The 25,796-nt window shown below is 40.7% G+C and overlaps 1 protein-coding gene across 3 annotated transcripts in view; it reads left to right on the forward strand.

Annotated features, from left to right (window-relative positions):
• The window catches only part of PCGF5 (polycomb group ring finger 5), a 103,825-nt gene that overhangs the window by 16,181 nt on the left and 61,848 nt on the right, over positions 1-25,796 (forward strand). For 2 of the 3 annotated variants that reach the window (XM_014250271.2, XM_014250272.2), the window contains exon 1: positions 19,817-19,903. The exons of the other annotated variant lie outside the window; for it this stretch is intronic. The gene's annotated coding sequence lies outside the window, so the exon portion shown is untranslated. Of the gene's footprint in view, positions 1-19,816; positions 19,904-25,796 lie in introns of those variants that run through there. 3 annotated transcript variants of the gene reach the window in all.

A 25,796-nucleotide genomic window follows, 5' to 3' on the forward strand; every position in this document is an offset into this window, starting at 1 on the left:
CATGCTTTTTAATTGCATGATTATAAAATTTGACTCAGTTTTTGAATTGCACAGCAGCTCAATCTGACAAAGTGAACAGAAATAGAGAGCTCATTCCTTGAGTTTTCAGCGATCATAAAGAAGTTCACCACATGGAGGATATTTTCAGTCATGTAACTCTGTATCAGTTTTTGCCTCCTGGGAGTGAAATGGAGTCCTAGAGATGCCAAAAGTAACTAACTAATAACATATTTTCTGATGACCTGAAGAGGCTCTGGGCCAGATCTAATACATCTACAGTACTTAAAGGCAATTGATTTATGTCAGTCTATGGCAGTAGAAGACTTAATCCTCTGTGTTCAGATGACACCACTTTGGAAAAGCACTTGTAAGAAAGTGTTTCTTTGTTCTCTCTCCTCCCCACCCACTGTAAATAGTCATAAGAATGAAATGGCAATGTTAGCTGGCTTACCCCACACCACTGCCCCTTAGAATTCATGGTGCATAGTGCTGCCTCTAAGCTAATCCTGTGATGCACAGCTCTCATAGTGGCCCACTCCATAGCCTGATTAGGAAATATATTCCTATCAAAGTGCTCCTGCCCTTCTGGACAGTGGTGTAACAAATGGCAACAGGGATTTGGCTGATAGTGATGCAAAAGAGTTTGGGGACTCTTTAACATTTCATGGCCTTATTTTTGTCTGCGAGGTAATCTTTGCAGAGAGGTGCAATATGTTGAACAGCTTCCCAACTCTTTCTGAGCACCCAAGCAGAGCCATGCAGCCACTGAATCTGTTGTACAGGGAAGCCAACACTACACAGCCCAGAAGGAACTACTAGAGCCTTCCCAAGGCCGGAGAGACAACACTCTAGGGCACTGAGATACATCAGTATGTTTGCCATTGCCATGGAGAAAAGATGTCTGAGAGCTGTTAAAGACGGAATTGGCTCTACTGTTGCCCCAAACTCTTAAGGAGGTAAAAAGTCTCCCTCTTGAATTCTTCAGTGCATGTCCTAGTTATGGAGACTGTGTGCTAGGGGGTCCGGATTTGAGCCAGTGTTTGGTGACTCCAGAAATCAAAGACTTAGCACTTCAACTCATTTGCAAGTACCGTATAATGAGCTTTGAGAATTCTTCTTTAGTCTGAGTTTGCTCTCAGAAGAAGTTCTGTAGCCTATGTATATTAGGGCAGCATAAATGACAGATGAGTCAAAGCCTTTTTCAGTCTCTTCTCTTTTGAACCTGCAGAAGAATTATCAGACTTGACTGTCTGTGCTCTCCTGAAATTAATTAGAGCTTTACCACTTTTCGTCTCAGTGAAAGTTTTGTTTCCAACTCATCATGACGACAGTGAAAAGCTCCTTAATATTTATCAGCAAGTTCAGCACTTTCAAGCTCCCAAAAAAGTTAAAAGGTGAGAGTTTAGATTTTTTCCCCCATTTTCAGATTCTAGAAGGTAATTAAAATCTTGATGCTAAGAGAAAATTCTGCACAGAACTTGGACTCAGCCTCATTACCTGAAAAGGAGACGGATATCCTTTAAGCTAAAGACCCCAAAACCAAGCCAGATCATAACTGAAGTATCCTTCAAGTCTCCTGTGAGCCTTCCAGTTTCATTGAATAGAGACACTGCTATGGTTTTTTTCCCTCATTTGCCTTAGTTTGAAAACTTATATTTTTAACTTTGAGGTGCATTTTCAGACATTAATTCTGAGAAACATGTGTATTAGCCCAACTCCTACTGAAGTCAGCAGAAGCTTCTAGTCACGAAGTCACCATAACATCAAGCTCACCAGAGTGACCAATGTGATGAAAAAGAAAGGAGAATGGTCCTAGTAGGGAATAAGGTGCCTCCTCGGGACTTAGAAAGAAGCTTGGTAGCAGACTATTAGTGTAATCTCAGCTCCTCACTTTTCCAGTGCTACAGTTACCCTTGCTTCACAGAGAGAATATTTCCTTACCCAGCTGGAAATTATCTGAGATTCCTGTCAAATAAATGATTTTTATGAATGGGAATTCCTACAACTGATAGAAGGCCACACTTCTCTGGAGTGCAACTGTGACTGCAGATCTCTGGAGCCATAACATTTTCTGTCATTAGCATGAAATAAGGGCCACAACTGCCGCACTTCAAATTTTTGTAAGAAGCAACAATGTGACTGTGTCTGCTTACGGAGAGGTTCTGGCCTTGTAGCTGAGTCACGTTTTGATACTCCTGCAGAGGGCAGTGGAACATATTCTGGATACAGGACATGTCCAAAACTTATGCTGTTGTCTTTCTGAAAAATGGTGAAGTTACAGGTCTTGCTGGTGGTAAGAAATATTTTCTTGCATTTCTGCTCTAGAACTTGCATGGATCATATGCCTGTCTGCCCAACATCAGCCAAAACAGACCCTTCCTTAGGTCTCTTTCAAAAGAAAAAGCAGGAACTTTGATATGGGTGGGGATGTCTCAAAGGTGAGGAGAAGCGAGAACCAAATCTGAGAAAGATGGTTGGGACAGTAAAATCCACTCTTCTTTTTCCTCTGTTGTTATTCAGGGTTATGTAGCCCTTAGTGAGGGAAGTCATGCAAATAAGAGCTTCTTCATGTCCAGTTTCTTAAACAATTGACAAAGTAAAGACAAATGTAGGCTGCCCAAAGTTGTGCTGTTCATAATGCTAAATGCAAGCTGTTCCCTTGTAGCATTTTTTGATCAGGACAGCTAAATGAGCAGAGGAGAGCACAAGGCTGTTTTAACTATCTTTTCACATGTATATGTTTATATACATACTTATTTTAATTTTATCTATATAATTGTGTATGTACTACTTTTGGGGCTACATTTGGACTTTAACTTTACTTTTTGCCATTTTTAGATTTGAGTTTGTTTCCTGGGTGGATCTTTCCAAAGTGAGCCAACCACACTTAAATAAAAAATTTAAGGAGCCCATCAGTCCTGCCTAACAATCTCAGCTTTTGGCAAAAGCAGCGAGAAGTACCATTGACATCTTATCTGCTCTGTCTCTAGTTTAAAATACAAAAAATAACTGAATGAAACATTGATTTATTACAACTATAAGTTAGGCTCTGCTGTTCAAAAATACAGTTGCAAACTGGACCACTTTTGGTGATATACCCCTGCCACGGATCACATTAGAATGAAATAGAGAATCCAAAGGTAAAATGCTTAGTGTAAGATCTACTCATGCAGAAATCTTCCTTTGCCTTTTTATTATCTCTCTTGCCAAACATCCTCTTAGGTCCATTGCAGGAAGCAATATAAACTTTACCTTCTTCCACATTTCTTAAAATGTCTCTCACTGAAGGCAGAATCAAGAAGAGCACTTGATGCAGATTATGCTGCTGGATAGTGATGAAAAAGAAATTGGTAAAGAAAGGATTTGAATCCTGCCTTCTTATGGCTGAATGGAAACAGAAAACTGGGGGGAAAACTTTCAGAGTGGGATCTTGAGCTAGAAATAAGTCCTCTGCTATAGAAAGCATTTGAATGATAAATTATAAAGGAAGAAGCCTTTTGTATTACTTTTGGAAGGTGTGTGGATTTGCATCCTGCCATTTTGAAGGAGACCCAAGTACCAAATCTGAATGTTTTATTGTAGAATAATGGTAGGCAATTATTTGTATGTGTGATAAAGCCACAAGGGAGAAGATAGGGAGGTGAGAAATTCAGCATGTCTCTCTCAATTGTATTGTCTTCTAGCAAGAAAACAAGATGAGTTCTGAGCAGTTATATTTAATATTTCAAGAAAAAAGAGTGATTTCTAATTAGTGCACATCTGATTCCCCAAAGCTACATGTGACAAAGAAGTTTGATTCATTTAGATCTCAACTAAATCTCACCAGCAAAAATGTGATTCTGATCATAAGCCTGTATTGAATTGAGCTTGTGCTACCATATTTGTCATTTTACAAACTGATGCTTGGTGCAAAAATAGAAATATTAACATGTGCTGATGCTTGTATTGAATCTAGCACACATAATGGAGAAGTTCAGGAGGTAGAAACCACTGGCAAACTGCCATTTATCTAAATGTTTCTCATTCAGAGATGAGAAAACAATTCAAAAGTAATAAGAATTTTACAAATGTTATGTGTATAAAAGCATTAAAGTTCTTGTCTGCATTAATTCTTTGTTATCTCTGGGTTACTCCAAGTCCAGTGTGTGTATTTTGAAAAACACACATGTTCAGTTGAATGAAAAAGCTTGAGTTTTACACTATAGTGTAATTGCCAGAGGTGGATTGAGCTCCTTGGTGGTGGGGAGGGATCAAAACAATTTCAGCTGCTCGGGTTTCAGAATTGTTTAGTTACTTCTGAGCTGCTGTGTAACTGATGCAAAACACAGATAATGGACTGGGGTAAGGAAAGCAAAGGCTCTTAGTAGATCAGTCCTGAATGTGCATTTATTTCTGCTCTCAGCAATTGTAGCAGTCACTGCTGCTTGCTGGGGATTTTGTTGCCCTGGGAGAGGAGGCCATCAGAAAAACAACCACGTGGCAACTGGTACAGCTTGTCTGCTAAAAAGACAAAGCATGATTGTCCTGAGAAAGGCTACCTCCAAAACGAGCACTCAGGCTACTCCTGGAACTCGGAACTTTGCTAACTTGTCTCTGTACACAGACTTCCCAACCAGCTATTTATGTGTACCTGAATAATCACTAAGCAAAATTCTGCTGTTACCCCACACCAGGAAAAAACAAGACTCCAAGTATGTTTCTTAGACAGCGGCTGTATTTCTTGTGAAAGAGTGGTTCATTAAACACAAGAAACACTAAAGTCTTGAATTTAACCAGCATATATTGCAAGAAACTAATTTCGAGAATTAAAAATTCGTACTGAGACTGCAGCTAATTCAGAAGCAAGGAAACAAGCTTATCTGGTCCTTTGAGTTATGATAGGTTTCATAAAAAATCTTTGGGTTTATAGTCCTTTCTCATAGTATCAAATCTATTCTACCTTCCAATGTAAGTATTCACAAAGACCTTCCCTTTGTTAAATACTAGAGATTAGCCCTGCCTTCCTGAACCGAGCCCTTGGAACAGTGCCGCACCCCTGAGTGATGCTCCTGCAGTGATGTCAGCAGCTGCAGTGAAAAACTTGTTCGAGTTGTCACGGATGGGTTCCCCAGCTGAGGATTTGTTTACCTTGATTTGTTTACCTAAGCGCACTTCAGTGGAAGCTACCGGGAGCTCTTTCCAAGCTGCAGAGCCTGGCACAGATGCAAAGGCCGTGTCCCCCTTGCTCCCCGGCAGAGCGCTGCGGCTGCGGCACGGCGGGGGGAGCCCGGCCGCCCTGCTCGCCGCTGCCCCCGCTGCGCCGGGGGAGGAGAGGGAACCGAGCGAGGGCTATAGCTGGGAGCACAGACAAAAGAGAGGATGGGAGGTGTGTGTAAAGCTGGGAGAGGGCTACGAGTGCTGCCGTCATCCCATCATTAGTAATACAGATCTCAGCTCAGAGCAAAGGTGTCTTCCTTATGTGTGACATAAGACCCCGTCCCCTATCACCTGTGCAAATGTTTCTAGGACAACATAAATTTGTCCGCTCTTGTGAAAGAGAGGCACATTTGGACTATTTGCCAGAAATAATTTCTTCTAAAATATGATCAAATTGTCGGTTCAAAGTAAGTTGCATCAGTATGCCCAGGGTGCTACAATTTCTGTGTCATTCACATGATAAAGCTATTACGAGAGAACCTCATCCATGGCTTTTTTCTGCTTCATTGCAAAGCTAACAACCCTCCAGGTCTGGTAACTTGTTACAACTAACAACTTGGTGGAAAGGCTGAAAATAGCTCCTGGGGAGGGAAAAGGAAACAAAGGAGACAATTTTCCAGAGCAGAACCAAGGTGGTGTTTTCTGAAAGTTTGCTTTGATCTTGTATATAGTGAAAAGTACTGTGTAAAAAAAAACTGTATGGCTTACAGGAAAAAAAAAATATTTAAAGGAATTAAATCCTCATTCTCCTGCTTATCTGAACAGAGACTTGTACCTGGTTTCTTGTCTATGGAAAAAAATAAGAAATTAATTATATTGATGGGCTTTTGATTCTTCAGTAAGAAATGTCATTCACTAGGTTATATTTCTTTGATGCACTATATTGCTTCATTGATATTAGGATGATGAAGCACGCATTCTTTGGTAGTAGCTCAGTGAAGTTCAGTTGTGTTTACTGTAAGGAAAACTAACGTGGTAAATGAGTAAAAACTAATGTGCCATTATGATGTTTTTAATCTGTGAACAATATTTGCCCCAATAATTTTCTTTTATGTGTGTAGATTTGCTGTGGGCAGGAAGTGCTTTTTAGGTATTGTCAATATATTGCTTAAATTGCTCTTTTCCTTCTTTGTGATTTCCTTTCTGTGGGTTTTGGAATTCCTCTTCTGGTTTTCTAAGGAAACAGGCTTATGCAATCATGTGATTTGGATGTGATCTTGCATCTGTCTGTCCTGCTGTGGCAGCTTTTTAACCCACTAGTAAATTTTAACCAAATTGGAGAGCAGCAGCAGTCTCCAAACCGTTTACAGTCTTATATATTTATGAAAATCAGGACCTTGTTATTAAGGAGAGAGAGAGGCTTTAAGAGTGCCCCTAGCAAGGGAGAGTGCCTCTACTAAGGATTCAGCTCCTACAAAACACAAAAGATTCCACATGAAGAACTATGTCATGAATATCCTAAATCCAGATGAAACTTCACTTAAAATGCACACACAGTTTGCTCCCAGTGAACTGAGCTCCCAGATAAAATCTATAGCAAATCAGACTCTGTGAGCTTTCTTTATAGAACCATTTGTTTTGTGTATGTGACCTTGGCAGAGGGTGATCAAAATTCTGCCTGTACATTACTATCCTTGTTTATTTAGACAGATCTGGATTAGGCATGAAAAAAATAATCATAAAAATGCTGCATTTTATGATTCATTAAGCTTTTAGTTTGCACTTCATGACATAATAAATAGAAGTGCACGAAAAGCATTTCTAGGGCCCTTTATTAATTGCTCTGTTTCTGGGAAATCTGCTTGGAAAGTGGCCTATTAGTGCTGCTTCCTCCCCTCTCCTGCAACAGCATGCAGTTCTTTCACCTCTAATGAAGTTTAATCAACACAGAAAAAAAAGTGGTAGGCGTTCCAGGTCACAGGCATTGTGGTGACTCAAACACTGAGTGCTTTTGACAGACTAGAATGCACTTTGCAAACCTTCCATTGTTCTTCTTGTAAGAACAAAGGTAAAAATACAGACTCCTTGCTGCATTCTCTGCAGCAGTTTTGACTTGATGGAGGGTGATTTGTCACTCCATTTTTGCGTATATGAAATAGTGAATGAAGTCATCCTTTTGGCACGTTACTGCTGTTTGAATTCTTGTTCTGTTGTTCAGTACTTCAGTAGTTCTCAGGAAAATTAACCCCAGTGATCCACCAGTTATTCTGTGTAGAGCAACTGGGTTTTATTATTCTGAGATGTTAAATGTATTTTCATTACATAAATCAAGGTGACATTTTTTATAAAAAGATGGCATTTCTTATTAAACATTTTTAATGCTGTAGGGTATTACAGACCTGATAATTGTGAAGGTTTCCTATTATTTTCTGTACTTAAAAGTTGGTGTTTCTACTATTATTTCCTTGTTGGGGAAAAGGGAGGACTGAGAATAGGCTTAGTTTTTTAGTAACAGTATTTTATATCTGAAGCAAAAGTGCTGTTCTCACCTACAGCTGTAAGAAAGCTCATACACAGCATGTGTTTCCCTTTCATATTGTTCACCTCCCAGTTCCAGGACTGATGGAAAGTAAGGGCATTCAGCTAGGAGTCACTTGTATTTTTCTGGGGTTTTTTTAGCAGGTGGTGATTCTTTAAAGATCTGACATCTTTTTCTTGCCTCACTCAAATCTAGGCAGGGATGAAAGCTGAGCTGAGACTGCTTTTTGTTCTGTGTAATTGCTTCATGTTCACAAAGGACTGGTGGTGGTGCAGCTTGCATCCCTCTAATGATATTGCTGGTGTGCCAGAGGTAAATGGAGGCAAACCACTGAAGTGGGATGCTTTTCAGAGGTGCATTATTATCTTTGTTACCAGCTGCAAACAGCAATTCATGGAAAGTGACAGTCTGGAGGCTCCTTGACTATGTTGCAATAGTATTACTTCATCAGTGTTGTACTATTTCCAACCCTTTCTATGAGGACAGCTCTCTATTTTTTGCTGTTAGGGGAAACCATACTGCCTGGAAAGATATATTAGGATGACATATTATATGGTGTTGGGAAATAGATTTGCATTTGATTGGCTTATTCTTGGAAGATTAGTCTTAGAGACAAACCACACATGAAAGTATTTCTTCAAATGTCATTCCTTATGTTTAATGTACAACTTGAAAAGGAAGGCTCTGCTAAGAGCAAAGATGCTTAAAAACATTCTCAGGATTGACTGCAGTCAGGGAATAATGCCTGACCACCAAATGCTTTTACAAAACTTAGTATTATGTGTAAAAGGATGCTCTTGGCTTCAATAGTTACTTCCCTCCTGTTCTTTTGCAATAGCATCTCCTGGCTGGGCTCAGAAGATCTGGTTGTCAATGGGAAGCCTGTGCAACAGGAAGGAGAACAACTGGAAAGACCTAGTAATCTCTCCTGCAACCCCAGTGATGCAGTGAAAGGAGCCTCCATTGTTTTGCCTTCAGCAAAGTTTGCTGGGAAAGCAGTTATCCTGTGATAGACAAAATAAGTACAGCCTTCTAAGAGGAAAGGATACGAACAGGTTTGCACTGCCATCTTCAGCCCTAGGAAAAAATGGAGTCTTTCACACAGCAGGCAGAACATGTGGCTAAACAGGGATTCCCACAGCCTGCTAGAGCAGCCAGGGCAGAAACCCAGGCACAGGGATGCCAGAGATCCTCATAGTGAAGGCGCTTCTGCTCCTCTTCATACTTCACTAAAGCCACTTGCCAGTCACCCACACATAGCAGGTGCCACAAAGGGAAAGTGTACAACCCCTCCAAGGTATGGCAGGATTATAATATTATAAATATAAGGAGAAAGGAATTGACAGTGAGGCATGAACCTGTGTTGGGGAGAGAGAAATCTGGAAAAAATGGGGCTGCTTAAAGTTCTAAAAGGGAAAATGAACCAAGAGCAGAGGAAGAGGATGGGAAGAAAAAAGGCAATTTGGGGCAACATTTCTCCAAGTCTGCATTCCAAATCTGAAAAATTGGTTGCAATTTTCCTTTCTGACACAAACTCCTCTCCCCTTAAGCAAAACAGCTTTGCTAGTGGTCAGAAGATATATGGTCTGGTAAGGAAGTGCTTAAACAGCACTTAACATTTTTCCATTAGGTAAAAATACATATTCAACAGAGAGACATATCATTATTGATTGAATTTGCTGTGACATTTTTTGTATTTTCAAAGATTTCTTACTGACTTCTTGGAGAACACGGAACATGAAGTTCTCTGCTGAGGTTAGTGGGATATTTGTATTATTGACCGCTTCTCTCATACTATCTGGAACATATGTCATAGTAGTTTACAAAGGATTCTACTAAAAATCAAAAAATGTCCTAAAAATACTTTAATACTACTTTACATAAAGCCACACATCTCTCGAAATCTAGCTGCAGAGTGAACCATCACATTACTACAAAGCTGAATAGCTTTAAATACAGAACGCTGAATTTCCAAAAGCTGCTCGCAGGAGCCTCTCTGTTTTATGCACTACTAAACTGGTGTGCAACAGGCTGTCACCGAACATTTGTTCCACATTTTGCTGAATGAAGTATGAATGCAAGGCAGCTGAGGTACCTTCCCTGCAGAGAGCAAAGATGAACAAATCAGAAGCTGCTGCAGGGGTGGAAAAGGAGAGGTGTGGGCTACCAGCAGTGATGCTTATTCAGAGATTGTGAGAGAAGGAAGATGCTGGGGCTTAGTGAAATTGCTGGAGCTATTATATAAGCCATTAAAACAAACAAACAAAACAAAAAAGCCCACAATAAAAAAAAATCCTGAAAAAACAACTCCAAACTGTTAGCTATATGGCATTTTACATCTAAGTGGGGAAAAAAAAAGTCCTTATTTGGTGTCTCACAACTGGAAAATGTTTGGCAGTGGATGGATGTTCTCAGAGGACAAATAGTCTGTAACAACTACCAGGAGTTACTACCAGACTCAAGTCTGGCTAAGCATTAAGAACGTGTGACCTGCATTACCTAATCCCACTAGTTGTGAAGCTGAATAATTTAACTTAAATAATTTAACCTTTAGTCTAGGATTTGCATCAAATCTGTTGGGTAAAGGAATGTGACTTCTTGCTAACAATTCCTCACCCTTTACACCCCTAGGAACCATGTGGTAAAAGCTGTTGAGAAAAGAGGGGTGAAATTTTCTGAGAAGAAAGATGGCACTAAAGTAGGCATGCTGTCAGCAGGATTAAACTAGGGCTGGTGAAATGTGCCTAAAATCTGTTCTGAAGAAGAAGTTTTCTATCTATCAGGCAGGCTTAGCATAGCTAATGCCAGTGTAAGTGGATTCTGTCACATCAGTGTGCTTCTTCCTCCAGCTCAGCCAGTGAGGCACATCTGATAATGCACAAGGACACCCTAACCACTTGTCCATCTTCAGTGGCTTTGCTGTCCAACCTCCTGAGTCAAAGATCACCTTAAATAATAAACATAATAAATAAACAGAAGATCAGCCCTTGTTCTTCTAAGCGAGAAGGTGTATTTTGCCTTCAAAGTCTCCCAGGTTTTCCCAGTCCCTCAGTGTAGTGTGGCTGGGGCAGCACTGGAGGTGTCTGAACATCACTGAGGGGCTCCATCTAATAGTTTAAGAACTCTTGTTCCAAATGAAATAAGTAACAGGGGTCACAGGCTAGCCTTACTCAGGTTTCTAAGGTTGAAGAGACACTGAAACACTAAAGGCTATCACTGCCCAGGGTGTGATCTCATTTAGACAGATAACCTTTCATTATTTATTTCATCAAATACTGTGATTCATTTTTGAGCCTGGTCCTTGACAACTGAAAAAAATAATCTCAAACAGAAACCAAAATTTAACTGCATCATACAGGATTTTCATTTTGAATTCCCAGTTAGTTATATCTGGTCTTTTAAGACCTAAAGTCCTGCAGTCACAGCAAAATTAAACCTACTCAGCGCTATCTGTCAGAGCATTTCTAAAGCTATTTGAAACTGAAAATAGTTTACTATTTAATGTAAACATTCAAATGTCCATGTTTTGACATTCATTTTTAAAAAAGTGATTTTATTGTTTTTATTTTTACATATACACAGATGGCATTGATAAAGCTTTACTTGTATGTCAGTTACTAAACCAGTTCTGATCAGTATGTGGTAGAACAGGATTATAAAATTACAAAAAATATTTAGTTCCAAATAGGAAATAAATTCATCATCAGGAGCCAGACATTTCCTATCTCAGACCTAATGTGTGAGGGCTTTTAAAGTAAGTTTTAAGGGTATTTACTAACCTTGATTTTAGGAAAATACCTAGACATAACATAGTGTTTTAAAGAAAGAATGCCTTTTGTGAATTATGATTTATACTTGACTGGTGCTGCTGTTGCTCTTTTTTCTTGCCTTTCCTAAAAGTGTCATTGAATCACAGCATCACAATAGGGATATGAGATTGTAAAGGAGGACATCATCCCAGGTAGACAAAAACTATCCATATCTGTGTGATTCACCAGCTCAGTTGTGCATCCATGTTTTTGTTTGCTCTTCCACAATAATATCTATGTCTATGCAATTGTGGGATCTTCTCTTTCTCTTTGGTTGGCCTACACAAGTCTCTAATGCATTTGCTTAGTACACTTAAAATTAGTAACTAAGTTAGTATACTTAAAATCAGTAACTAAGGATATGTGGGGCTGGGCAGTTTGTAGCAGAGAAAATATAAACTGAGGGAAGAACAAAATTGCAGGGATTACAGTCATCCAGCCTGGTAAGCCATTAACATCATTGGCATATTTCATTCACATGATCTTGTGGGCAACAGGACAGAAATAAAAGTGGCATAGTTTCTTTACTTCTCCCTGCAGATTTTGTGAATGAAAACGCCTATGAGGGTGCAAAATCCTGACACTGCCGTGGTACCTGCAGTTAACCCTCTGGTGGGCAGAGCAGCTGCCAGTGCAGCTGACAACTTACACAGACACCTGAATGAAATCTCTTTCTATTGCTTTTATTTTTCCAGACTGTTTCCTCATTTTCTGCTGTTCTTCCTCATTTCATCTCTTCAACTATAAATCAGTCCTTATCAAATATGCTGTATAGCAGTGAAGAAGTAACACCTTAAATTCAAAATTCAAATTAACTCTATAACAGTGAATATGGATCCTGAATTTGGCAGGAATTTAGATGGTATATTGAAAGTTTCATTACATAAAATTTGGGGGCATAAATTCTTTTTAGTTTCACCAATTCATCTTGTAGATTCTTCCTATTTACAGCTTTGGCTATGTGCAAACAGATTAAATGTTAAGCTTAGCTGTCCATCTGCTTCCATTGATTTGTCACTAAGGATGTCTGTAAATTTGCTTAAAGCTCTTCTTCAAAACCTTGACTTTCAATTATATCCACCACTATATTTATCATCAGATTACAGAAAACATAGTTTGGACTTTTAACCAGTGTTATAGAAAATTGTTTGGTTAGTATTAAGTTTCTGAAGTCTAGATCTAACTGGAGTTCAGGTGGGTTTTTGAAGGAAGATCCATAGTCCTACAGTTTGTCCATCTTCTGGCTTTACTTCCTAATGATGCTTCAGCTTACTGACAAGTTCTGGCTATATTTTGAGAGAGAGATTTGGAGGACATGAAGCTCCTGGAAAAGTACAGCGTAATTTACAGTTAGGGATTAAACCTGCCTTCTCTATCTGTGGGTACTGGGGTATCTTTAATCGGGATCATGGCTGGTAGACATTTCAAACCAAACCCTCACATGTGTAGGTTTGGGTAAAACACACTTTCCACATGTGGTGTTTTTAGGGGCCATATTAGGCCCTCTAAATACACATTTCTGTCTATACACACAGTACAAAGCCACGTGTCACAAGCTTCCATTTGTACCCTAGAAGGTGAGTATTTTGCATTTTGGTCACAGTTTGCTACCAGCCCTGCTGGGACATAAGCAAATGGATTTATCCTTTCTGTTTCATCCTCCTTTGTGTTCAGAACAGGGGCTTATCCCATTAAAGTTTTACTTCCTGAGGAACTGGAACATCATGCAGGATCATTGTATTATCATCCATTATTCTCCCTGGCCTTAGTCATGGCTGCACATACCCAAAATAAAATCCAGAGAAAATGTGTTCTCCTCTGGGATTAGAAAAATTGAGAAGAGAGAGGTTATTCAGTGATTTGTTCATTAAAAACCAGCCAATCAGAAGAGAGGGCTGAGCAGAAGGAGAAGCCAGAAAGGAATAATTAGGCCCTGTGACCAGAGGAGGCAAGAGCAGAGTTGGCACATGGCCAGTTGCAGACAGCAGTTACATGTCTATGCACAAAATTAGTACTATGACAAATCAAATTATGAAAGCACTATATTTCTTCTGCATGGATTTGCAGTTATAGACTCTTCATGTTTTATTTTAAAAATTTCACATAGTGGGGGATTTTTCATGCATTTAATAAACAAAACTATCTTGGTAACTGTTCTGATTAGAAGTATAGAGAACAGTGTGTCAAATTCTCCTTCCTTATCTCTTGGTTCAAAATCTTTTCTATGTTTGCTAAGAAAATACACTACTACCCTAACACCTTATAAGTAAATCATTCACTGACTCACTTTCAAAATATATATATATGTATGTATTGCCTGATGAAAATTTAACTTCTCAACACCTGTTCAGACTGCTCACATGTGCTTTTACAGTAGTTTTACAAATCATTTAGGATTAAAAACTGCTGGATCACTGCAGTCTGCAAGGAAGCTTATAAGGAAGATTACTGTGTTCTCAATCATGGTGCCATGCAGAGGGGATTAAAAAATGTATAAAATATGTTAATGTTATGGGCCAGAAAAAAAGCCCAGATTTATAGTGTGCATTTTATTATGTGCTAAAAATAGATTTATATTTTTTTTTAATATGTGCATACTTTGTCATCCTAAGTATTTGGTAGTGGACAGGTTGATCCTTGAAGATTGGAAAAGCTTCCTCTTACATAGGACACTCTTCAATCCATCAGTCCTCTATTGTGTCTTGTCTGCTTCCTTTTAAAGCAATTCAAGGAAGATCTCTGAACTGTGGGATGGATTTGTCATACAAATCTTTCTCTTCCCTCTTCTCTGTGTACTGTTGCATCCCACTGTAAAGAAAAAAACTCCAGTATCTACAGCTCTAGTTATCTACATCTGGACCTCAACCACATTGCCCTAAATATATAAACTCCTTAAAAATTGTTTGTTTTTAACAATCAGAGACTAGACTGAAAATAAATACTGTGTAAGAGGGACTTTTTTTTCCTCTCTACCTTTTAAAAATCTTTACTTGTACATTGTAGTTGACATGCAAATAGAAATACTTTTGCCCTTTGAATACGAAGGTGCTCAGATGCCCCAGCAAGGACTGTGACAAAGTACACCAGATGAAACACGTGTTACCTTAAGGACTCTGAATTCTAATTTAGAAATTGGTATACTACAAGAACTCAACTGGTTATAATCTATTCTAATTGTTAGAATTGCTAGAAAGAACTAAACTACTGTAGGTAGTTTAGTTGAAACACTAGAAATTTGGAAAACCCCTGATTTCTAAGGATCTTAAAAAAAAAAGTGTCATCCTACTTCCTTTCACTTCAACAGTGGCTCAAATCAACATTAGCAAAAGAAAATAGATTCAATTCAAGACATATTTTCCCTTAGGATGACTTAAAAGTGCTTACATGGTAGGGACCTAAATTTAGATATCTAGGTTCACTTCCTCCTCATGAGCAGCTACTTCTCTCAATTGCCTTGAGAGCTATTTTGCACACCACAGGCTTCAAAAGGTTAGTGCAGAAGACTAGTCATGTCCTCATCTGTAAACAAAGGGGAAAAGTGTCCCTGGTGAATTTGCTATTCTATCCTGCTTTCCTGCATTCATTCCATTTGGCAGTGTAAAAGTGATTGTCTAGTGTGGTCTCTGGGCTGTGAAAAGACACCATTCAGTAATTATGGTCTAAATTCCTTGGTAAGGGATTATTTCCTCACTGGCAGGAGGGAGACTTTCTCAGAAACAGCTGCTGTGATTACCAAGCACAGGTATCAGTCTTGTCCTGCCATCCCACTCAAGGTGTTAGTGATTAGTCTGTTAAAATCTACTCTTGTAATTCTCTATGAGCAGAACTCCCCAATAGAAAACAGAAATAGAGTTCACTACTATGAGACCACCTCTTTAAGCCCTTCTCCATTTTGGAGGAAGATTGCCCAATCATTGACAGGTATTTTATCCTGCCTGTGAAATGACATCTTGTAATAGTCTCTTATAATTATACCTTAATTCCTATTCCATAAAATTATGAAAATCAAACTGGGAAACACCTTTCTATGATATTATAACCAAAATGCTTCATAATACTACTATGATATAGAGCATGGTTGAGTTAAAAACTAGTGAAATGGAAGGAAGTAGAGAAAGTTTCTGGAACAGTGCAACTGGAGATATGACTTGCCTTAAAGCACACGAGCAGGTCTGTGGAGACTCCTGATGCCTTTGCAGGAGTGCAGAATTCCCTGCTAAGAGTCTAATCCTGGTATTGCTGTAGCTGTGCCCCAACACAGAAGATATTTGTCTTTTACGTACATATTTATAATGTACCAATAAATTATTAAATGTGCTGTTTACCCAAGGATCTCAACTGCTTCGGTCACAAGAAGTAAACTTCTAGATTTTCTTGCAGTAGATTCTATACCAACTTTGTACATAGGCAGCTATTCCAGCTGACGAAAGATCGATATCTGGCAATTCTTACTCCTGCTGGAGCTGAAGCCAGGCTGAGCAGGTGTTTTACAGCTCTTCCCTCTGTGACTGAAAGAAAACTCCCAGTCTTAGTCCAGTCTAAGGCAAAAGAGCACCTCTTTTCTGCTGCATAATTCATATGTCTGGGTGTTTCAATATTTATAGAATAGAAATAAAACAATGTTCAAGTTGAAAATATCCACCAAAAAGCAGAAATCACAATTTAGTCTCGCTGTTGGTATGGACACTTTGTAATTATAGCAACACTAAGCTCTGCTCAGTAAAACCCAAAGGTAATTTTTGCTGACCAGTAAACAATTGATAACCTTGCTTGGAGAGCAAGGTAATCAGTAACACAAATTAAACACAGTGAAAAATCATAGTGTAAAATAGTATTTAAAATAGCATCATGGTTCTAAATAGGGAGTTAAGAGTGATGATACACTCTTTTCAAATGGAAGTAGTTTTAGAGTGCTAAAGTAGTGAAGTTCTGGGTGAAAGGGATTTATCATTCACTGGCAAGAAGTCATAAGAAAGCTGCATAATTAATGCTAGACATTTTAAAGTCATAATTTTCAATTTCTGTGTAATCTTTGGAAAAGGAAAAATGTACCTTGGCAATATTTCTGAGGAGGTAGGAAGGGCATCCACTGAGACTTATGTATATTAGGTCAGAAATTGAGAGCCAGGGATCCTAAAGATCTCTGATATAGCAAAAGGTTGTGGTGTGCCCTTCACTGGAAATTTTACAAACTTATTTGACATGAAAAATCTACTAATGAATTGAAAGTTAACTCATAACCCTAAATGTAGCAACTGCTGAAAACAAATTAAACAATTCAATTTGTCTTATTTTTTAGTTTTAGAAAATATTTCTCAACCACATATTTTACACTTCAGTACAACTTTCATGCTAGTTCTCCAAAGATGCATTAGCAGAAGAGTTCCAGATGTGGCTATTGCTCTAATCATAATTAACTGTCAGCTTATAAAAACTATCATCTAAAGAAACATCTATATTTTACAAATCTTGGGATCAAGAAGAAAGCCCCAGGGAGCAGTTTAAGGCTTCTCACTCTACTAGAAATAAAATCAGGAGAGGATGTGAAAGAAAGATAATTAGAGAACTGAGTCTTGAACCAGGCAAACCATTTTCTCCTCTATTCAAAATCTAACATGAAACTGCAAAATCTGTTTACACTAAAAATTTGGTATCATGTAAGAGATAAAATAAAAATAGAATCTATAATTCACATTTTCACAGACACTTAATAGATTTACATCTTTTGACCTTTACGTTGCTACACACAAAACGAGTAGTGTCAACTCTTGTGCTTAGATTATTAGTCTCTTGCTATTTGTCTCCTAGGAGCCAAGAAAACATGTGAGAAGATAAACGGTCATCTAAACTTATGTATCTATGTACTTATATTTAAACGTATGGCCCTCTTGGCTGTGAAGAAACCCTTGAAAAGGGAAATCTGTATCCATCATTTAGGTAGACTCAGAACATTTGGTGAAAGAACTGTCAGTACTTCAGGTATTTTTGCATTGGGGGCTTTATGTGCCTTCCTTGTTCTCTTAGTAGAGAAGGTTAATCTGCTCTGAGCTCTGTCCTGCTATGTCTAGACCATCAATGGTAGCTACATTTCCACCTTGTAACAATACCTTGAATAATTTTATCTTCTGTATGTTTTTTTCTGTGACTTAAGTGTTGGCATCAGTCCAGTAAAATCAATGAGTGCTCAAGTACTTTTTTTTTCTTTTGCAGATGAAAACTTATAGCCAGAAGTTTGACTTACCAAACCCTGCAAAACCCCTAATGATAAGGGCCCAAGTCTGTTTTCAGTGAGCCTGATCCAATAGTCTGAAGTATAGACAGTCTAGTTTCTTTTCAGTGAAGTTTCTTTTAATCACTAAAAATCCTCTGCATTGTGTGACACCCATTGACCATAAACTTTATGGAGTTAAATGCATTGCTCTGATAAAACCAATCTGGCTCAAAAACACAATTATAACCAGCAGCTGACTTGACAGTCAAGATCAACACTAGTCTGACCAGCAAAGCCTCAAAATATCTACTTACTGACAGGGTTCACTGCTGTCTAAATAGATGTGGTACTGTGATGTGATATGGATGATGATAAAACATCCTTAATTCATATATACTGGTAATTTGTCCCAGGAAGTGACTAAAAGGGAAAAGTTCTAAGTAAGCAGGCACAAGATAACTTTCCTCTAGATTTATTTTTTTTTAATGCAATGCTACTTGGAAAGCATCATGGATATATTAAAATTAATCTCTCAAAACTAAAACCCTGCTTTCCATCTAGGAATGAGAGTTTAAGTCAGCAAAGCTGCTAGCTTGCAGGTGAATGCTCAGCTGTAAGTTAGTATAAGCAGTCCTGGCTGCTGGCCAACCACTCTACTGGCTTGCAAGGAAATGGTTCCAGCCAGGGCCCTTATCCCAAACTTTTTTGCAAGAGGCAACATGGAACAGGTTACAGGGACAGACTATTGATTCTGTTATGAGTATGAGGAACTTGAGTGCTTTAGCATAAAATGCCAGGAAAACTTGATTGAGAAGCTTACTCATCTGAAAATGAGTCAGGGAAGTTCCCATGGTGTGTACTGAGAGTGCATAGTGGGGATTCCTATTGCAAAGAGCTCTCATGGCATGTATTTCGGTATTACATTTATTGTCATTGCTGACTGTGGGATGAGAGTAAAAAGAACATTAAGGAGCTGCTTAATTAGAATTAATGAGTACATGAGTAATGTCATACAATTGTGTTATGTTCTGATTATTTCCTTGGCTAAAACTGTTTCTTTCAATGGAAATTACCAAGGCTAAGATATGAGTCACAGCCACCCCAGCAGAAATAAACTAAGGACAAAATACCAATTGCTGGGATGGCCTTTTGCCTACACCGAGGGAAGAGCGCGGTGTTTCCACGCAGCCGCTGCTCACACACAGCAGCCCTGGCTGCTGAGGCTGCTCGCTCCGCACGGTGACCGCGTACTGCCCAAACTCTGGAGTTTGCGGGAAGCGAAGCGCTAAGAGCGGGTGAAGGAGAAGGGTCTGACCGGTGCAGTGCTCTTGCCCGCTCCCAGCCCCGGCGTGGGGCCGCACCTGTCCGGGGAAGGGGCGGAACAGTGCAGCGGCCGCTGCCGCTACTCGGCGAGGGCCCGTCCTTGGGGCGGTGGGAGCACACCCAACTCCCTGCTCGGGAAACGCAGCCACGGGAGCACCGAGGGGCAGCCCCTCCTCCCCGGCGCTATCGCTGACAGCGACGGTGGCGTGGTGCCGCCAGAAACACCCCCGGTTACATAACCAGCGCCTGCGGGTGGGGCTCCGCCGCACGCCGTCCCGGTCCCGGTCCCGGTCCCGCTCCCGCCCCACGGTATGCCGGCGGACAACGCGGAGCGCCCCGGCCGCGCTGGCACCGACCGCGCAGCGCCTCCGCGCCGGCCCCGCCGCCTCAGCGGGCACGCGCAGGGCGCATGCGCGTCCCGGGCCCGCCGGCGCGCCGGGCATGCGCGTGGGCGGCGGCGGGGCGACGTCTGGGGGCGGGCGGCGGGTGCTGGCGGAGCCCGCGGGGCACCGGCAGCCCCGAGCCCCGCAGCCCGGCGGGGGCTCCACCGGCGATCGAGCGGCGCCGGGGGCCCCCGGGGCGGCAGCGCCCGAGCCGGGCTGTGCCCCAGTTTGTGTCCAATCAGAGAGTGCAGCGCCTGCACCGGGCGGGCGGCAATGCGTAAACAAGCCCCGGGAACTCCTCCGCCCCCCGCGCTCCCCTCCGTGCCGCTCCCCGCGCCGCCCCGCAGCCGCCCCCGCCCGCCGACAAGTCCGGCGAGGCGCGTTCCCGCCGCTCCGCCGCCCTCCCCTCCCCCGCCCGCCCGCCCAGCCGGCGCCGCCCGCGCTGCCACACGCACCCACTCCCGCACACGCCCGCGGGTGCCCGTGGCCTCTGCAGGGGAAGGTAAGGGGGCCGCCGGGCAGGCGGCGGCGAGGTGCGGATGCGTGCGGGGGGGATCATGTGTCATAACAAGTTGTTGAACGTGACATTGCTCTTGAACTGCGGCGGCGGCGGACGCGGGGCTGCCGCCGAGTAACTTTCTCCTCCAATTCGGCGCTGAGGAAGGAGCCGGCGGCGGCCGGGCAGGGCGGCGGGGCTGGAGCCGGCGGGGCTGGGAGCGCGGAAGGCGCTCGGGAGAGGCTGATGCCGTTCGCGATGCTCACGGCTTCCTGGGGAGACGGCGCGCAGCGCGGCGGGGGACGAGCGAGGGCTCCGCGTCTGGCGGCTGCTGCGGGAGCCGCTGCCGCCCCGGCGAGGATTTTTCTAGCAAGGCGCCAGGGCGGGCAGTGAGCGAGGAGCGGGTGCCGGTCCGAGCATCTCCTCCCGCGGGTAGTTATCCCCGCTGATGCTCCGTGGCGGTTTGGCTCGCTTCCGGCGTGATTAGCTCGGCTTATTATGTAAGATGTCACCGGAGGAGGAGAGGCACAAACCCTCGGTGTGACGGAAGGGGGGAACGCACCGGTCCGCCGCGCCTTGCCCGCTCCAGGTACCGGAGCGGAGGGAGCGGCCCCGGCTCGGAGGGGACGGGAGCTCCCCTCCCTTCGCAGTTCGCCGCTGGAATACGGCTGCTCCTTTTACACGTGGGTTGGGTGTGTTCCCCAAAGCTTGCCTTTGAGCAGAAACGTACCCTGTCCTGGTTCGTCTCCCATGTTTGATTGCTTCTATTCTCTCTCAAAGAAAAAAATAAACACTCGAGCATAGAAAAAAGTTTAAGAACTTGATTTTTGCTTCCTTTATGTGCATATTTGGTACATTAATATGATCTGGAGACGATTGAATGAATCATCAGTTCCATGAAATAAAAGTAAGTGAATCATCTCGCATACACACGCACACAAAACTGTGAGGGAGCATAGTTGGTACCGTAGATAGTGGAAGGTTGGTGTCAGTTTCTGACACGCAGTGGGATGTCAGAAGTACAGACAATGCTCAGAAACTCAGCAGGTTTCCTGTGGCTGGTTTGTGAACTGTGAAAGTTTTGCACCATTCAATTGCAGTTTTTCTGGCTCAGTGGTTAAATGGTAACCTCTTTCAGTTATCAACTTGTTACCCATAATTTTAGCCAAATTGTCAAAAGGGGGATGTAAACGATAAGAATTAAATAACTGTGTTATTCAAAGTGTATTAATTTTTTAAAAAAGCTTATGCAGTAATATCTAAAAAGTATCATGTCCATGCCCTGAAGCCAGAGACAGATCCCAGATGCTTTTAATCTGGGTTTTGTTTTGCTTAGTTTTGTTAAGCAAAAATAGTCTCTGTTGAAGTAAAAAATACATAAATATGTATTTTTAAAAGCTAAGCCAGTTAATTTAATAAACGTGTTGGAGTTGAACATGGATTTCTGTTCCTGCTCCTCTTACCTGTTGGTGTTTTAAATGGGATAGAGTCTGGATCCTATGTATAGTTGTCCTTTTAACTCCAGCTTGCTTCCAAAGTGGATTTTTCATCCTCCACATTCTTCTCTTCCTGTACAGAGGCAGAACTATGAATTTTACAAGATTAATTTTTCTTTTTTTCTTGGCATACCTGCCACCATGAAGAAACAAAGTCACTGTTTCTAGCGGGGAGGTAGTGCCTCACACATACAACCACCTGGTTTTACAGTATAAAGTATGTGAAGGTCTTTGTATGTCTTGCTAGTAAACTGTTCCGTTTTCTGTGGCATCAGGTATCCCTTATCGCACTGCCTGTGTTTTGTACCTCATCATTCTCCACATGGGAACAGAAAGGATTGCTTTGGGTGTTTGTCACTGTTGGGGAGAAAGGATATGTTATCATTTTTGTTTGTCTAGAACTATGCACTGACACTTCATAGTATTAATTAGAGGATTGGAGCAGCTAAGTGTGTGGGAAAATTGTATTACTTCAGGGTTCATTGCGTGGCTTTTAACATCTCCCTATCAGAAATTCCGAAGTTAACCAAGTTAAGACTGCACGTGACAGTGAAAGCACTCTAATAGAAAATCTCTTAGGTGTGCTGGGTGGTCAGGTTAGCAAACAGGAAAAATACTGTTTTATTTGTGCATTTCATTCAACAAATAGCATTCATCCTTAGCTATTGAATTTCCTTAAAAAGAAGATAAAAACATACAGTGTGTGTGGCATTATGTGTCCAGACCTCAGCTGAAAGCACTAAAGGAAATAATACTGGAAGTGGACTTACCTCCCTGCTCTAGCTGGTTTTCCCTGCTCTGTGAACATGCTAGGATTCAGAGTGGAAATGAAAAATTCTAGGTTTCACTTCTAAATCTGCAGAATATGCAAAATAAAAAGAGATAAAATGTATTGGTTTAAAGTTGTCCCTGTGCAGCTCTATTTTTAGGACTGATAAGAAAACTACTGTGGGATGCACAGAAGAACTTAGAGAAAAGTGGAGGGCAGTGCAGATAAAAGTAAAGTGTCTGAACTTTGTATCTTGATTTTTGCCATGTTGGAGATACATAGGAATTGTTCTTAGCATGACCTACTGATGTATATATATATAAATTTATGCTAAATTTATAAAAGTTATTAAGTTATAATCTTTCTGTGATTTGAAAGACTGATATCAACAGCATCTTCACATGCTCTTCTAACTATCTCAATTAGAACATCTCAGTGAGGGAAAAAAAAAACAACCCAAAAGATTAGTTCCTTTTTGCAGTTTTGGATGTAAAGACCCTTTTTAGAAAAGTGCAATAGTCCCAAGCAAAGTTTTGATCTTTTCCTGTAGAAAGGCATACTGCTGGTGTTGAAAAGGGGAATCCTTTCTTCAACTATAGAAATCTTTGCACCAAGTACACCTTAGCTTGGGGTTGTTTGTTCCCCAAATCCTCAGTTAAAAAACATTTGTTGCAATTGTCTGGGAAAAAGTTTTTCTATTATTAGACTCAATATTTGAAAGATTAAGAAACAAAGTTGGTTCTCCATCAGTGTTGTAGCTACCTGTTTGGAGTGATGGTGGGTAGTGCATTAGACATTTCTTATAATGAAGCTTATTTTCATTATTATTGTGTTTTTATCTTTATTTTTTTCCAGTAGATGTAGTGGTGTGAAAAGTAACAGCTTGACAGGCTTTGAGACTGAAGCCCGTAATGAGCAGAGCAGGTGTAGCACTGGCAGGCAGTTCCATCGGGCTGTGACAAGAGTGTCTGTCTCAATGTGTGTCCATGGGAAATATCAGTTTTGCTGTCCTTACCTTGATTATTGGTTATAAAAAAAAGAAATGCTCACTGTCAAGTGTGGGCCACTTCTGGAATGAAAGATAGGTGCTGTTACTTGAGCACTATGGTCTCAGTAGCTGTCACTATTAGTTCTTACATGTGAAACAAATAATTTTGACTGGTTAGTTAAAGCTGAAACCATTTATCCAATTATTAATAGTGAAATTCGTGCATATGTCAGTAGCTTGCCTAACAGCTGACCAGACTGCTCATTTACTACTGTGCATTGGTCATTTCTTTCCTGTAATGGAATAATTTTGTTTGCCATTGGTTTATGTATGTTTTGAGTTTTGAAAGGAATTAAGAAAGTAGCCTGCTAATTTGCCATAATACTCCTATTTTCATAAAAGATCTGACCAGGAAAAGACAAGGAAACTCAGAAGAGGTTAAAGATGAGAATAGCAGTTATTGGGAGGATCTTCACTTCCTTGAGCTACTGTCATGTCATTGACTGGTACATCACAGAGAACTTCAAGTTGCTGTGATCTGTAATGGTTCAAGATCTGCCTTCCCACACTGAGTCTTCACTGGCAGTTGAGTTGGTGCTCATTGTTTTGAAGAGGGCACACGTGGAGATGGAGCAATGAATGCTGAAGAACAGGTGTCCACACTGCAAACTGGGAATGCCTTTGGTGGCCCCTTTGCTCAGCTTCAGTATGGGTTCTTCCACAAGGAGGAAAAACACTTTGTGTCCCACGGTAATTCTTATCATGAAGAACCCTTCCCACACAACATACCAGTGGAGATGTAGCAAGGAACAGCAGTGAGACCTAAATGGTGAATAGTGATACTGTCCTGATTCATGGCTATGATTCCACTTACATGCATGACATTGATGGCAGTGTTACTGAATTATTTCCTGTCAGCTGAATCTGTAAATAAAATCTGATACCAGTACGGAGAGTCCTAGTTTGTAATTGCTGTAAAATCACTCACATCCAGTTTGTTATTCCCATCTTTCCCTACAAGGGAATAACAAGTTTGTTATTCCCAAACTCCTCCCTACAAGCTTGTTTTGCTCACCTGTTGTTGCAGCTTAGCTTTTGAAATACAAGCTCTTGGGGAACCCCTTGTAATTCAGTCTGACTTTTTGCATCGTGTTACTTCTATTAAAGCCTTCGTGTATAAACAAAGCACCTTAAACGTAAGGGAATACAAAATTTAAATATTCAGGAAATAGATTTCAGTGCTGGTTACTACAGATCAGATGGAGAGAGAAATTCTCTCTGCCACAAAAAAAGTAGTTGATCTTTAGATAAAAGTCTTGAGTGATTCTTAGAAAAGTGTCACTACTGATTAAAGCAAATGTAATTATATTTATTTTCTTCCTTAAGAAGAGTGGAATATGTAAGAAACCAGACTCTTGATTAATTTCATAATGAAAACACAGTTCTTCTTTGAGATGAAAGATCATCTCTTTAAATAGCCAATATATGTATTGAATGAAGTTAAAGATGTTTCTTTCTTTCATGGTTTATAAAATTGTTGTTTACTTTTTTGAAGAATCATCAGTACTAGCTGCAGAGACAAAAGATCCTTTATATGATATAAATGATAGTTTGAGTAAGTATTCTTGGTTGATTCTGGCTGTAGAATTTCCCTGCATACAAAGTGATTTTGAAGAGCTGCTTAATCAAACCAATATTTTTCAGCTTTCCATCTTAACTCTTTTGATATATCATAGATAAAGTAAATTTTTATGCTTTCATCCCAAATGCATATTTACCAAAAGTGCAAGTGGGGTTTTTTTTGTGTGTGGATAGTGATCAGAGAATGCAAATAGATTTACTTGAAATAATGTACTCAGTGACAGTTGGTGTCTTACACAGGACAGTGTTTAAAATCTACTATTGATTTATTCTTGCGTATTCATTGCCAAAAATTTAAAATGTGAATTTACATGGGATTAACCTCCAATTCAAAATTACCATTAATTGCAGAGAAGCTCTTCCAGTTTATTTATTGTTAAGCTGGGTGGAACCACTGAGACTTGTAACAGAGAAGCTTTAACATCTGGCTTCTCAAGGTGTAATAGCTCTTTGTCCATCCACTAGTACAATAGGGAAAACTATACAAACTCTTGGGCACAGAAGCCCTTCTGTTGAAGCTCTTCTTCAGGTTTTGAGCAATAGCAGCAAACAAGGAACTAGGGCTGCAGTTCCAGAAGACATCTACAGCCACTGCTTAGAACAAAGGAAGTGCTGCTGCTATGGCTTACACTCTCTGAGCCCTGGCAGTCATTAAACCCCCAAATAAATTAGGTTTAACTAAACCACCAAGAAACTAGGAAGAAGTTTTCTGCTGCTCTAAGAGTATTAAATAGACTTACAGATGGTTCAACAAGCTCCAGAGTGATGCTTCCCTTCTTTTTGGTACAACTGGTCCATTAGATCAGCTCTGCTGTTCATCTAACCACAGGTTTAGGCCAAATTTGGAAGAGTTGCTGTAAGTTTATTTCAGTTATGGCAATTAAATAGCTAATTTGATGAAAAGTGTGGTTATCACATATAAAACAAAGGGGATATTAGTATGGGTAGAAATCCTGAGGTAATGCTCTGTCCTGGGCAGAAGGAAAACAGGTCATTTGCACCTGA

This window comes from Pseudopodoces humilis, chromosome 9 (genome assembly GCF_049639895.1).
Source record: "Pseudopodoces humilis isolate 2021_Gansu_Grassland_sample_001 chromosome 9, ASM4963989v1, whole genome shotgun sequence".
Taxonomy (NCBI): domain Eukaryota; kingdom Metazoa; phylum Chordata; class Aves; order Passeriformes; family Paridae; genus Pseudopodoces; species Pseudopodoces humilis.